Genomic DNA, 8,231 nt, shown 5'->3' with positions numbered 1-8,231 from the left:
TCTGTTTCTTTTTTTTTATAGCTGGGTAACAGAGGTGCAGAGCTCAAGAGCTTATTTTTCATGTTTCCTTTCTTCCTGTTGCTTTTGGTTGGCCTTTGGTTGGCTTTTGGTTGACCTTAAAGATCTGTGGCCATCAAGAATGACATACAGTGCACAGCTGTGCCAAACTAGTTTTAGCCACCTTTGCGTGACAGTGCACACCACCTGAGTAGATGAGACCCTGTTCCATACTGAAGCCATAGTGCTGCTTCTGGGGTGGTTTATGGTGGTTCTTTGCAGCATCACAGCACACAACCCTGTCTGCCTCTGTGTGAGACAAGGCTTGCTTAGTCACGGAACGAGTCTGTTAGATCTAGGTGTGATCATTTAAGATCTGGCACCGCTCTAGTTACCCTAAACAGAATCCACTTCTCTAAGCTTCCTGTGCTGCAGATATTTTGTGTTCAGATTATACAGGCTGGACTATTTCTGAAGGACTAGGTGAAGGCTCATGCAGAAACTTTGATGTCCAGGTCTGTTGTTTGCTCATGTAATTTACACTGGCAGGTCGTTCACAGTTTTGGATAAAGGTGCTCTATTCCCTCAGTTTAAAGGAGGAGTGCTCTCTGTCCTCCATATATAAAACTGCATTCCAGGAGGTTGCTTATGCTCCTTTGGAAATCCTGTCTATTCTCTTTACACAGACCCTAGTCCTAGTCTTGGACTTGATCTCTGACTTGTGTCTTCATAATCCCATAAGGCCAATGTTTTCATGATTCAAAGAGATCACATTCTGAACAAATACAAATTTCTTTATCAAAAGAAAATAATTTCACAACATGATCCCAAAAGTGAATTTTCTTACCAAGTTTACTTTAACCTTAGCTCAGCACAAGCCCTGTTCCTTCCCCTGGGTCAGAAGGGACAGGTTCTTTCAGTCTTGGTATAACCCCAAGTATGTTGACAGCCTGTTTGCCTTTTACCTAAGGCCCCCAACTCAGGTATAATGTACCCCTGGTCCTAGGGTCTGATCTGGAAGTAAAAGCTTCTTTCACTAAGTGAGGCCCAAAATAGATCTGAATTCCTTTGTAGCAGTATGCCTCAGGTGCCTTATCTTTGTCCTTGTTTCTATCTTGTTTCTAATTCATCTGTGTATATACTAATCAGTCATAAACAGGACACATCAGGCATTCCTAGATTGCCACTATCTCTTTTGTTCTTTCCTGTGGGATCCAAATGCCCTTTCAACAGTGATTCATATTCTGGCCTTAGCTGCCTGTGCATCCTGCTGCGTTGCACTAACGTGCCTTTGAAAATAATAAAATATAGTAAGGGTTCTTAGAAGACTGTTTAATGGCATTCTTCTCCGTTTCTATATGCTAAAACACTCAGTTCAGATCCTAGGAGGAGGACAATTTCGTTCCAACAGAGATAAAATTAAATGACAAACTAAACTTTTTTTAATGTGTTTTACTCTATTGTTTCTTAGTGCTCCATTTGGATAATTAGGTATGGCTTCATGAAGGAAATTAGGTTCAGTCATTAATGGCAGTCTGGGTGTTTGCTGATTTCCAGAACAAGTGAAAAAGATTAAGAAGAAATTGAAGTTTTCAGTAAACACAGATCTTAGTTTCTAGGTGAACTCAGTCTTTCTGCTTTGTCCATAAGATAGTTGTTTCCATATTGAAAAAGCTCTCCACTCTCTCTCCCTGTTGTATGAAGCGATCTGTAGTTTGCTTTAATCACTGTGTGTAATTACTTCTTAAAGATAATACCTTCTTTATGGTCACTATTTGTGCTCCAAGTCAGAAATAAGCCTTTACACTAAGCTAGTCCTGCAAAAATCTTTTTGATCCTTCACAAGCCTAGCTGTAAGCAATGAAAGAATCAAGTATTCTCAGACTTCAAATGGTCCAGAGCAAACTCTCCTTCAGTATCTGGCTTTCTTTTTCTGGCCAAATAAGCATCAAAGGATCACAAACATGGAAACTGTAAGTTATGTAGGATTATTGTAGAATGATTGCAATGAACCCTTTTATTGTCAGAATCAGTGTGGTGCTCCTTTTGCAGTTCCCACTTCAGTATTTGTTATATACAGAAACCCTACTAAATGAAATGTTATGGAGTTCATTAACTGTGACTTTGTAGGTTGTAACTAAAACCATTGACACTCAATAGATATTTTTAATACAATGCCTTTTGTTATACATGATATTGAATATACATCGTATGTATATACAAGACAGTTTGCTCACGCTTATGTTTCTGTTAACAATGATTAAGGGCAAAATAACATTTCTTTTACCTCATAGTTCAAAAAATCAGGTGCACAGAGAGACTGAATTCTAATCCAAGAAATATTTCCAGCAAGGAACAATTGCTAAATGCTGCTGAGCCAGCCAACACAGAGCGAGTGTATGCCAGAAAAGCGACAAATTAAACCCTGCCATGTATACTGCTGCAGGAACCACTGGGAACATCATCATTTTGGGTGTTCCTAACGGGGTGCCAGAAATCTTTCTTCTTTCATGGTGGTCAGGGGAAGATGCAGAATGCTGCCTTGCAGACTGGTACAACTAACAGAAAATATAATTTTTCTCCTTTAGATGAACTGGAGAATGCCTGTTTTGTAGAATCAAGAAGAGGAGGAGGAGGAAAATCAGCATGGCAATAGACAGCATCTTGATTTATATAACTCCCTTTTGAAGGAGGGGAACCCCTTTGGTTCAGTCAGGGCCTTGAAGTAATTCCATATGCAAAACAACTTGAGCTCAAAGCCAAGAAAAAGTATTTCTTTTAAAAATCCTCTAGCTTTTAGTAAGATTATTCCATTTGTAGGAACAGGTGAGCTGATGTGAGAAGAAAACAGCTCGGTGTCACTGCTTCAGGGTTTGTCTCTCCCAGTGCAATATGGCCGAGAACCTGGCAAAGACTTCCTGGCAGCTCCCACTGAGAACATCTCATTCATCTCTACGATTTTGTGACCTGAGGAACCTCCACACTGTAGCCTGAGACAACTAGTGAGAGTCACTTGGATTAAAATCTTCCTCTCCCTGTTAAGCGCAGTAGAATCTAAGCAGAAGGTCATCTGACGCTTTGCCCTACCATACTGCTTCTTGATCTGCAATAGCTGGCACCTGTTGGATCTGGTCTGAAATTGTTTGTTTGCTTAAAGAGACAGCAGGTGACAATTTCCATAGTTGTTAAGCTCTTAAAACAAATAATGGTCATATTGTAAGGTGCTGTTGAAATGTTCAGTGCTGCATTTTTTTCATGTGACTCACTTCTCATACCTCAGCAGTTGTAGACTCACACACTGGATCTGGCGTGAGACCAAGTGTGACACCACTTACAGGTGATGACATATTTCAGACACTAGTTCAGTCTTTCAAGGATCACTTTGGCATACCCTTTGGAGAGTGAAGCCTTACAGATGCAGTCTCAGAGTAAATAGTAAGGACATGACACAACATAATGTTCCTATTCTGTCATTTTCACCAAGTCATCTTCATTAATCGAGAATCCAAGTTGGTAGCACAGACTTCAGAAAATGGTGAAATACAAGAATCTGCCAGGTTGAGGAGATAACAGTCTTGTCAGACCTTCAGTGCAGACAAAGTAAACTTAAAGCAAACTTACTCTATGGAATTTGAAAGTCCAAAATGTAGATGGCTATTGAAGCTGGAAATCCCAAAGGAAGTTGTAGCGATTGCTGTGAAAATGACATTCCAGTAAACACCAATATTGCCTGTCACTCAATGTAGTGCCTCTTCTCGAGTCACTTTACAACAGTCTGATATTCTACTCACTGTAAGATCACTTGCAAGTTCCCTTAAATTGTCAGTAAGTTTTTAACAGGCCTCTCTTTGCTCTCTAAAGGTTTCTGAGTTAAAGTGCCAGCAAATGTGCCTTAGGGCAAGTGCTATTGGAAAGGTCCATTGCACCAGTTACTTTCTTGGGCAGAACTGCTTATGAAGCAGAGCAGTGACTAAGAAGCTGAACTCTGCATCCAGGTTTGTTGCTTGAGGACATGTAAACACTGCTTCTAACCTGTAGGATATGGAAAGGGATTAAATATACTTGGTAGGACAAATTCTAAAGATCAAGAGTTAAGCATAAAACGCAGAATGTTACTGCTAGAACAGCAAAGCTGTCATGCAGACAGAAATATTGGACTTTAGAGAGGATTTGCCAACAGACTAGGTCTTTATTTTCCTCTTCTCTGTAAATTAGGATGTTGTCCAGATGTTTGTTACAGCTGTTAGAATCTTGTTAGAGGGAAATGAATAAAAATCTGTGGTGTGCTTAATACTAAGGGGAGTAAAAAAAACAAGTGATGAAAATCTTGTGACAGAGTAACCTGAACTCACTCAAATCAGGAATAGGGGTTAATGGCAGATAGATAAAGGGAACAAAATCCAAAACAGATTTTTGAAACATCAGGCTGGCCTGGTTGTAACTCTCTCTTCAGAGACTTTAGGCAAACGGACTTGTTTTGGAAAACACTGGCAACATTTATGGAGCTTGTCGTGACAATATGTCTGCTTCCTGGATTAGATTGGTAACAGTGATCGATCTGTATTGGCAGCTATAAAATAAAATAATGATATTGTGTAACTATTAGCCATGAAGAACCAAACAGTACAGTGAATTAAAATGCAGGAGAGGATCTGAGTAGTGACACAATTGAACAACTAACTATTCATATGGCCAGAAATCTAAATTGCGGGAGAGTAAATTAAACACTTGCTATGTCCTCTTGAAACAAAAAATTAATATAGAGAACTTCCAGCACAGAAATTATGCTTTTATATATGAAATTCCTTCTGTTTGGTGGCTGTACTGTAGCTGTGGCAATAAGTAGGAAATTTCTGCCAGAAAGAAACTGCCTTCAGTCCTGTGCTCTAATCTCGTTATATAGATAATGTGATGCATTTATAGAACACTTACGAGCTACGAAGCACATTCTTCTAAACACCAGTCAGTCAGGCAAGCAGCCTCAAAGTAGGCAGCTCACTTTGTTTAACCTTTGTAAGAATGAGGAATATTTCTGTCAGTTTAAGAAGCCTTGCTAATTGCCATTCATTCCACGGGGATCCCATGGGGATTTTCATGACAGTGTTTTCTTCTTTGTGTCTGTACTGAAAAGAGTCCAGAAAACCTCTGAACAGCGATTCCCGTCCAGTAGGTATAGCTGTAGCAGTGCTGGGCACACTTGCCATGGAACTGGGCTGGGGTTACACAGTTCCTCACTCCAAGGCTTGTGTGGTTGGGTATTGTTCCACCCTATGGGCAAAAGTGGCAAAAGTGCAGTGAAGAATGAAGGTGGGGGGAAGAAGACAGGACAGGGAAAGATAAATATAACTGAGCTGAAGTAACTCTATCATAGCCAGAGAGTAGGGTGTTGAGGTCAATCATGGTTTATGTTCCAGTGGCTAATGAGGTGAGTGCCTTCTCATCCTTCTGTTCTGTGCCAAGGTAATTTTCACCTTTGTGATGAAGCTAATAGTTGAATGGTGGACTTTCATCTAGAATTGCTCACAGCCTCTGTGTAATGAGGTAGCAGAGATGGCGCAGGCACTGCTTTCACTTTGTGCTCCTTGCCACAGATAATCGGAGTTCTACTTTTAGTTGTGAATATGTGAGCGGCTTCTTTAGAAATTAGCCAGCTGTTTGCATTTCCAGCTTCTTTTGTTATGCAACAGGGTAAAAGGAAAGAGCTTGAGCTGTTTAGTCGGCCCTAGATTACCAGGCAGTGCTTTTCAGACTGCCTTTTGTAGAATAAGCTTGAGTTCTACTGTGCTGCTACTGTCAGTTTACTTATTTTTAGATCTAAATGTGTGGTGCTAGGCTGTGTTCCATAGCATTCAAAACAAAAGTTACTACAAGAAGTAACAAGCACCTAAAATGCAAACCAGAAACCCCAGTTGGAAGCATCTGTGAACAGACCACACTAAGCCCAGCCTAAACCTGAAACAAAACCAAATTAGAATATGCATCTTTCTTGAAGTCTTCCTTAAAGTTTCCCATTAGGTTTGAGAAAGCTGTCCAGTTATGAGTAACTACAGAAAGCCTAGATTTTTCAATGCTGGTTTTGGCCCACCAGGCAAATATAAGGCTCCCATTAATCACCACTCAAAGTCATGTTGTCTATAATTTGCCATCTGGACTCCCATACCAGTGCTCCCTGGAGTAAAATATAAGTACAGATACTCCATCCAAGGGGCTACAGAGATTTCAGTTTTAAAAATCACTGCTTCAGCAAGCAGTATCTGGAGGCTGGGGATGCATAGCAGCTTGCAAAACTCTTTTTTTGTCTAAGAAGTCCTGCCACAGGTTAGTTATTAATCTTACATGCATCCATCCATTTGTGCCCCAAACCCTGGTACTGTGTTGTTAGCTTCAGACAGATGTTTCACTCCCAAAAAGTTTTCTATCAGCCTCTGGCAACTGAAGTGAGAGAGGCCTTCTTGTTTGTGTGAGTGGGTTGTTTTGTCTCCAGGTGAGGGAGACTGTGTAAATATGAACATAGAGAAGCAGCATTTAAACTGGACAGTCTTACTGCTTGTGAGATAAAGACAGCAGAGAAAGGAAGGAGCTATGAAGAGATGTTTTATTTGCTTAGGGTTTTGAGGGGTTTGGTTGTGTTGGTTTTCAGAGAATCGTGATGTGTTTGAGAGAAGGTAATCTTGGAATCCAGGCTGCCAATGGAACCATTTTCTACTTGGAATTGGATTTGAGCTGTATTTCCTGAGCCAGTGGAAGCAATGCAGTAGTTCTGTTGTCACTTGATGCAATTATTCTTCATGTGTTATTCGTTGTGTCTTTCAGTACAGAAGGGAGCTAAGTGAATTCCTCAGCTGAGGAAAGGAAACCCTTTTTTAGAGCCAAACGTCTGTTAGATAGGAGGAGTGTTTCATATCCAATTATGTAGACATGTTGAAGGGAATTTTTATCAGACATGTCTGCTCCTCACTCCCGGGAGATGTCTCTTTGTAACCAAGGTCCCCTCACAGCGCCAAGCAGGAGCAGAGATCCTGCCATGGAGGCATCCCATCCCACCACCAGGATATTCACCACCAAGCACCCAGGGGTGTCCCAAAGGCTCCAGGAGCACCCCCACAAGCCCAGAGGTGGAGGAAGTGGAGGAGGGTGTCCGTCTCGACTGTGCACGTCCTCAGGAAGATGTTCAGAAGGATGAAGAAAATCTGGGGCTACACGAAGGCAATCAAGAAGGTGGCAAGGGAGGTGAAAACCCTAATCAGAATCGTAAACCTAGCCCTAACTCTTCAACAATCGCCGCTGCCTCTGCAGTCCCCGGCTCGGCTCTCCCCGTCCGGCACCCTGGAAATGGCGGTCATCTGTGCTGGACACGCGCGCCTCGCGTGCGGCCTCCGCCGCCATCCCAAGGCCGCGCTCAGCACGCCGCGCTTTCAGCACCCCGCCGGCGCCTCGCAGCCAAAGCTGCCGTGTCGATGGCACACTGGTTGCTTGCAGCTCCCCCGGCCCTCGGCCCCCTCGGGTCACAGGCGTCGGCAGCAGGGCACAGTTCAGTCGCCCGGCGCTCTGCGGAACCGGCTCCACTCTTCAAAACGTCTCACCCCCCCGCAACACAGAGACAGGACTAGTCTAATGGTGGAGGGGGAGCGAGCCCCTAGCATTTCCACCCTTTGCATTTTGAAACGTATTTTGAAATTCTGTACCGATCTTGTGGGCAAAGTGCGAGCCGTTGGGCTTCCAACGACAATGTAATAACTATGGCGACACAGAAACCAATGGTAGACAAGGAACTTGGCACCTAAACCCCGGCAGGGTGTAAAACAGAACCCTCCCCGCTCCCGCCTTTTATAGGGCGGGGCAGAACTTGCTGGAACAAGGGGCGTGACTGGGGAGGAGCGAGGGCGGAGTATGCAAATTATGACCATATAAGGAGAAAACATAAATATGCATAACACTGCAGCCAAATTTAACCAATTAAATTGTTCAGGACTCCTCCTGAACACAGGAGTCACATACATGGGGAATAGGGTATAACACATGCAAAATCATACAATGCACAATAGACCGAATACGGAATTTATAATTTTCAATCTCCAGCAACTAAGGGATGTTTGCTTTCTTCAGCCCTGCCTAGTAATGGCCAGTCCCACTGCCAAAAAGGCCTACGGACGAAAATCATAGATATCATTACTGAGAAAACTTCATCTCTTCAGGCAAGTGGCCTGAAGTATTTGGATTGAAGGAAATACTAT

Source organism: Manacus vitellinus, unplaced genomic scaffold, assembly GCF_001715985.3.
Source record: "Manacus vitellinus isolate BGI_N305 unplaced genomic scaffold, ASM171598v3 scaffold_0_pilon, whole genome shotgun sequence".
In the NCBI taxonomy this organism is placed as follows: domain Eukaryota; kingdom Metazoa; phylum Chordata; class Aves; order Passeriformes; family Pipridae; genus Manacus; species Manacus vitellinus.
The sequence above is the reverse complement of the archived record's forward strand: the minus strand, read 5'-3'. Positions refer to the sequence as shown.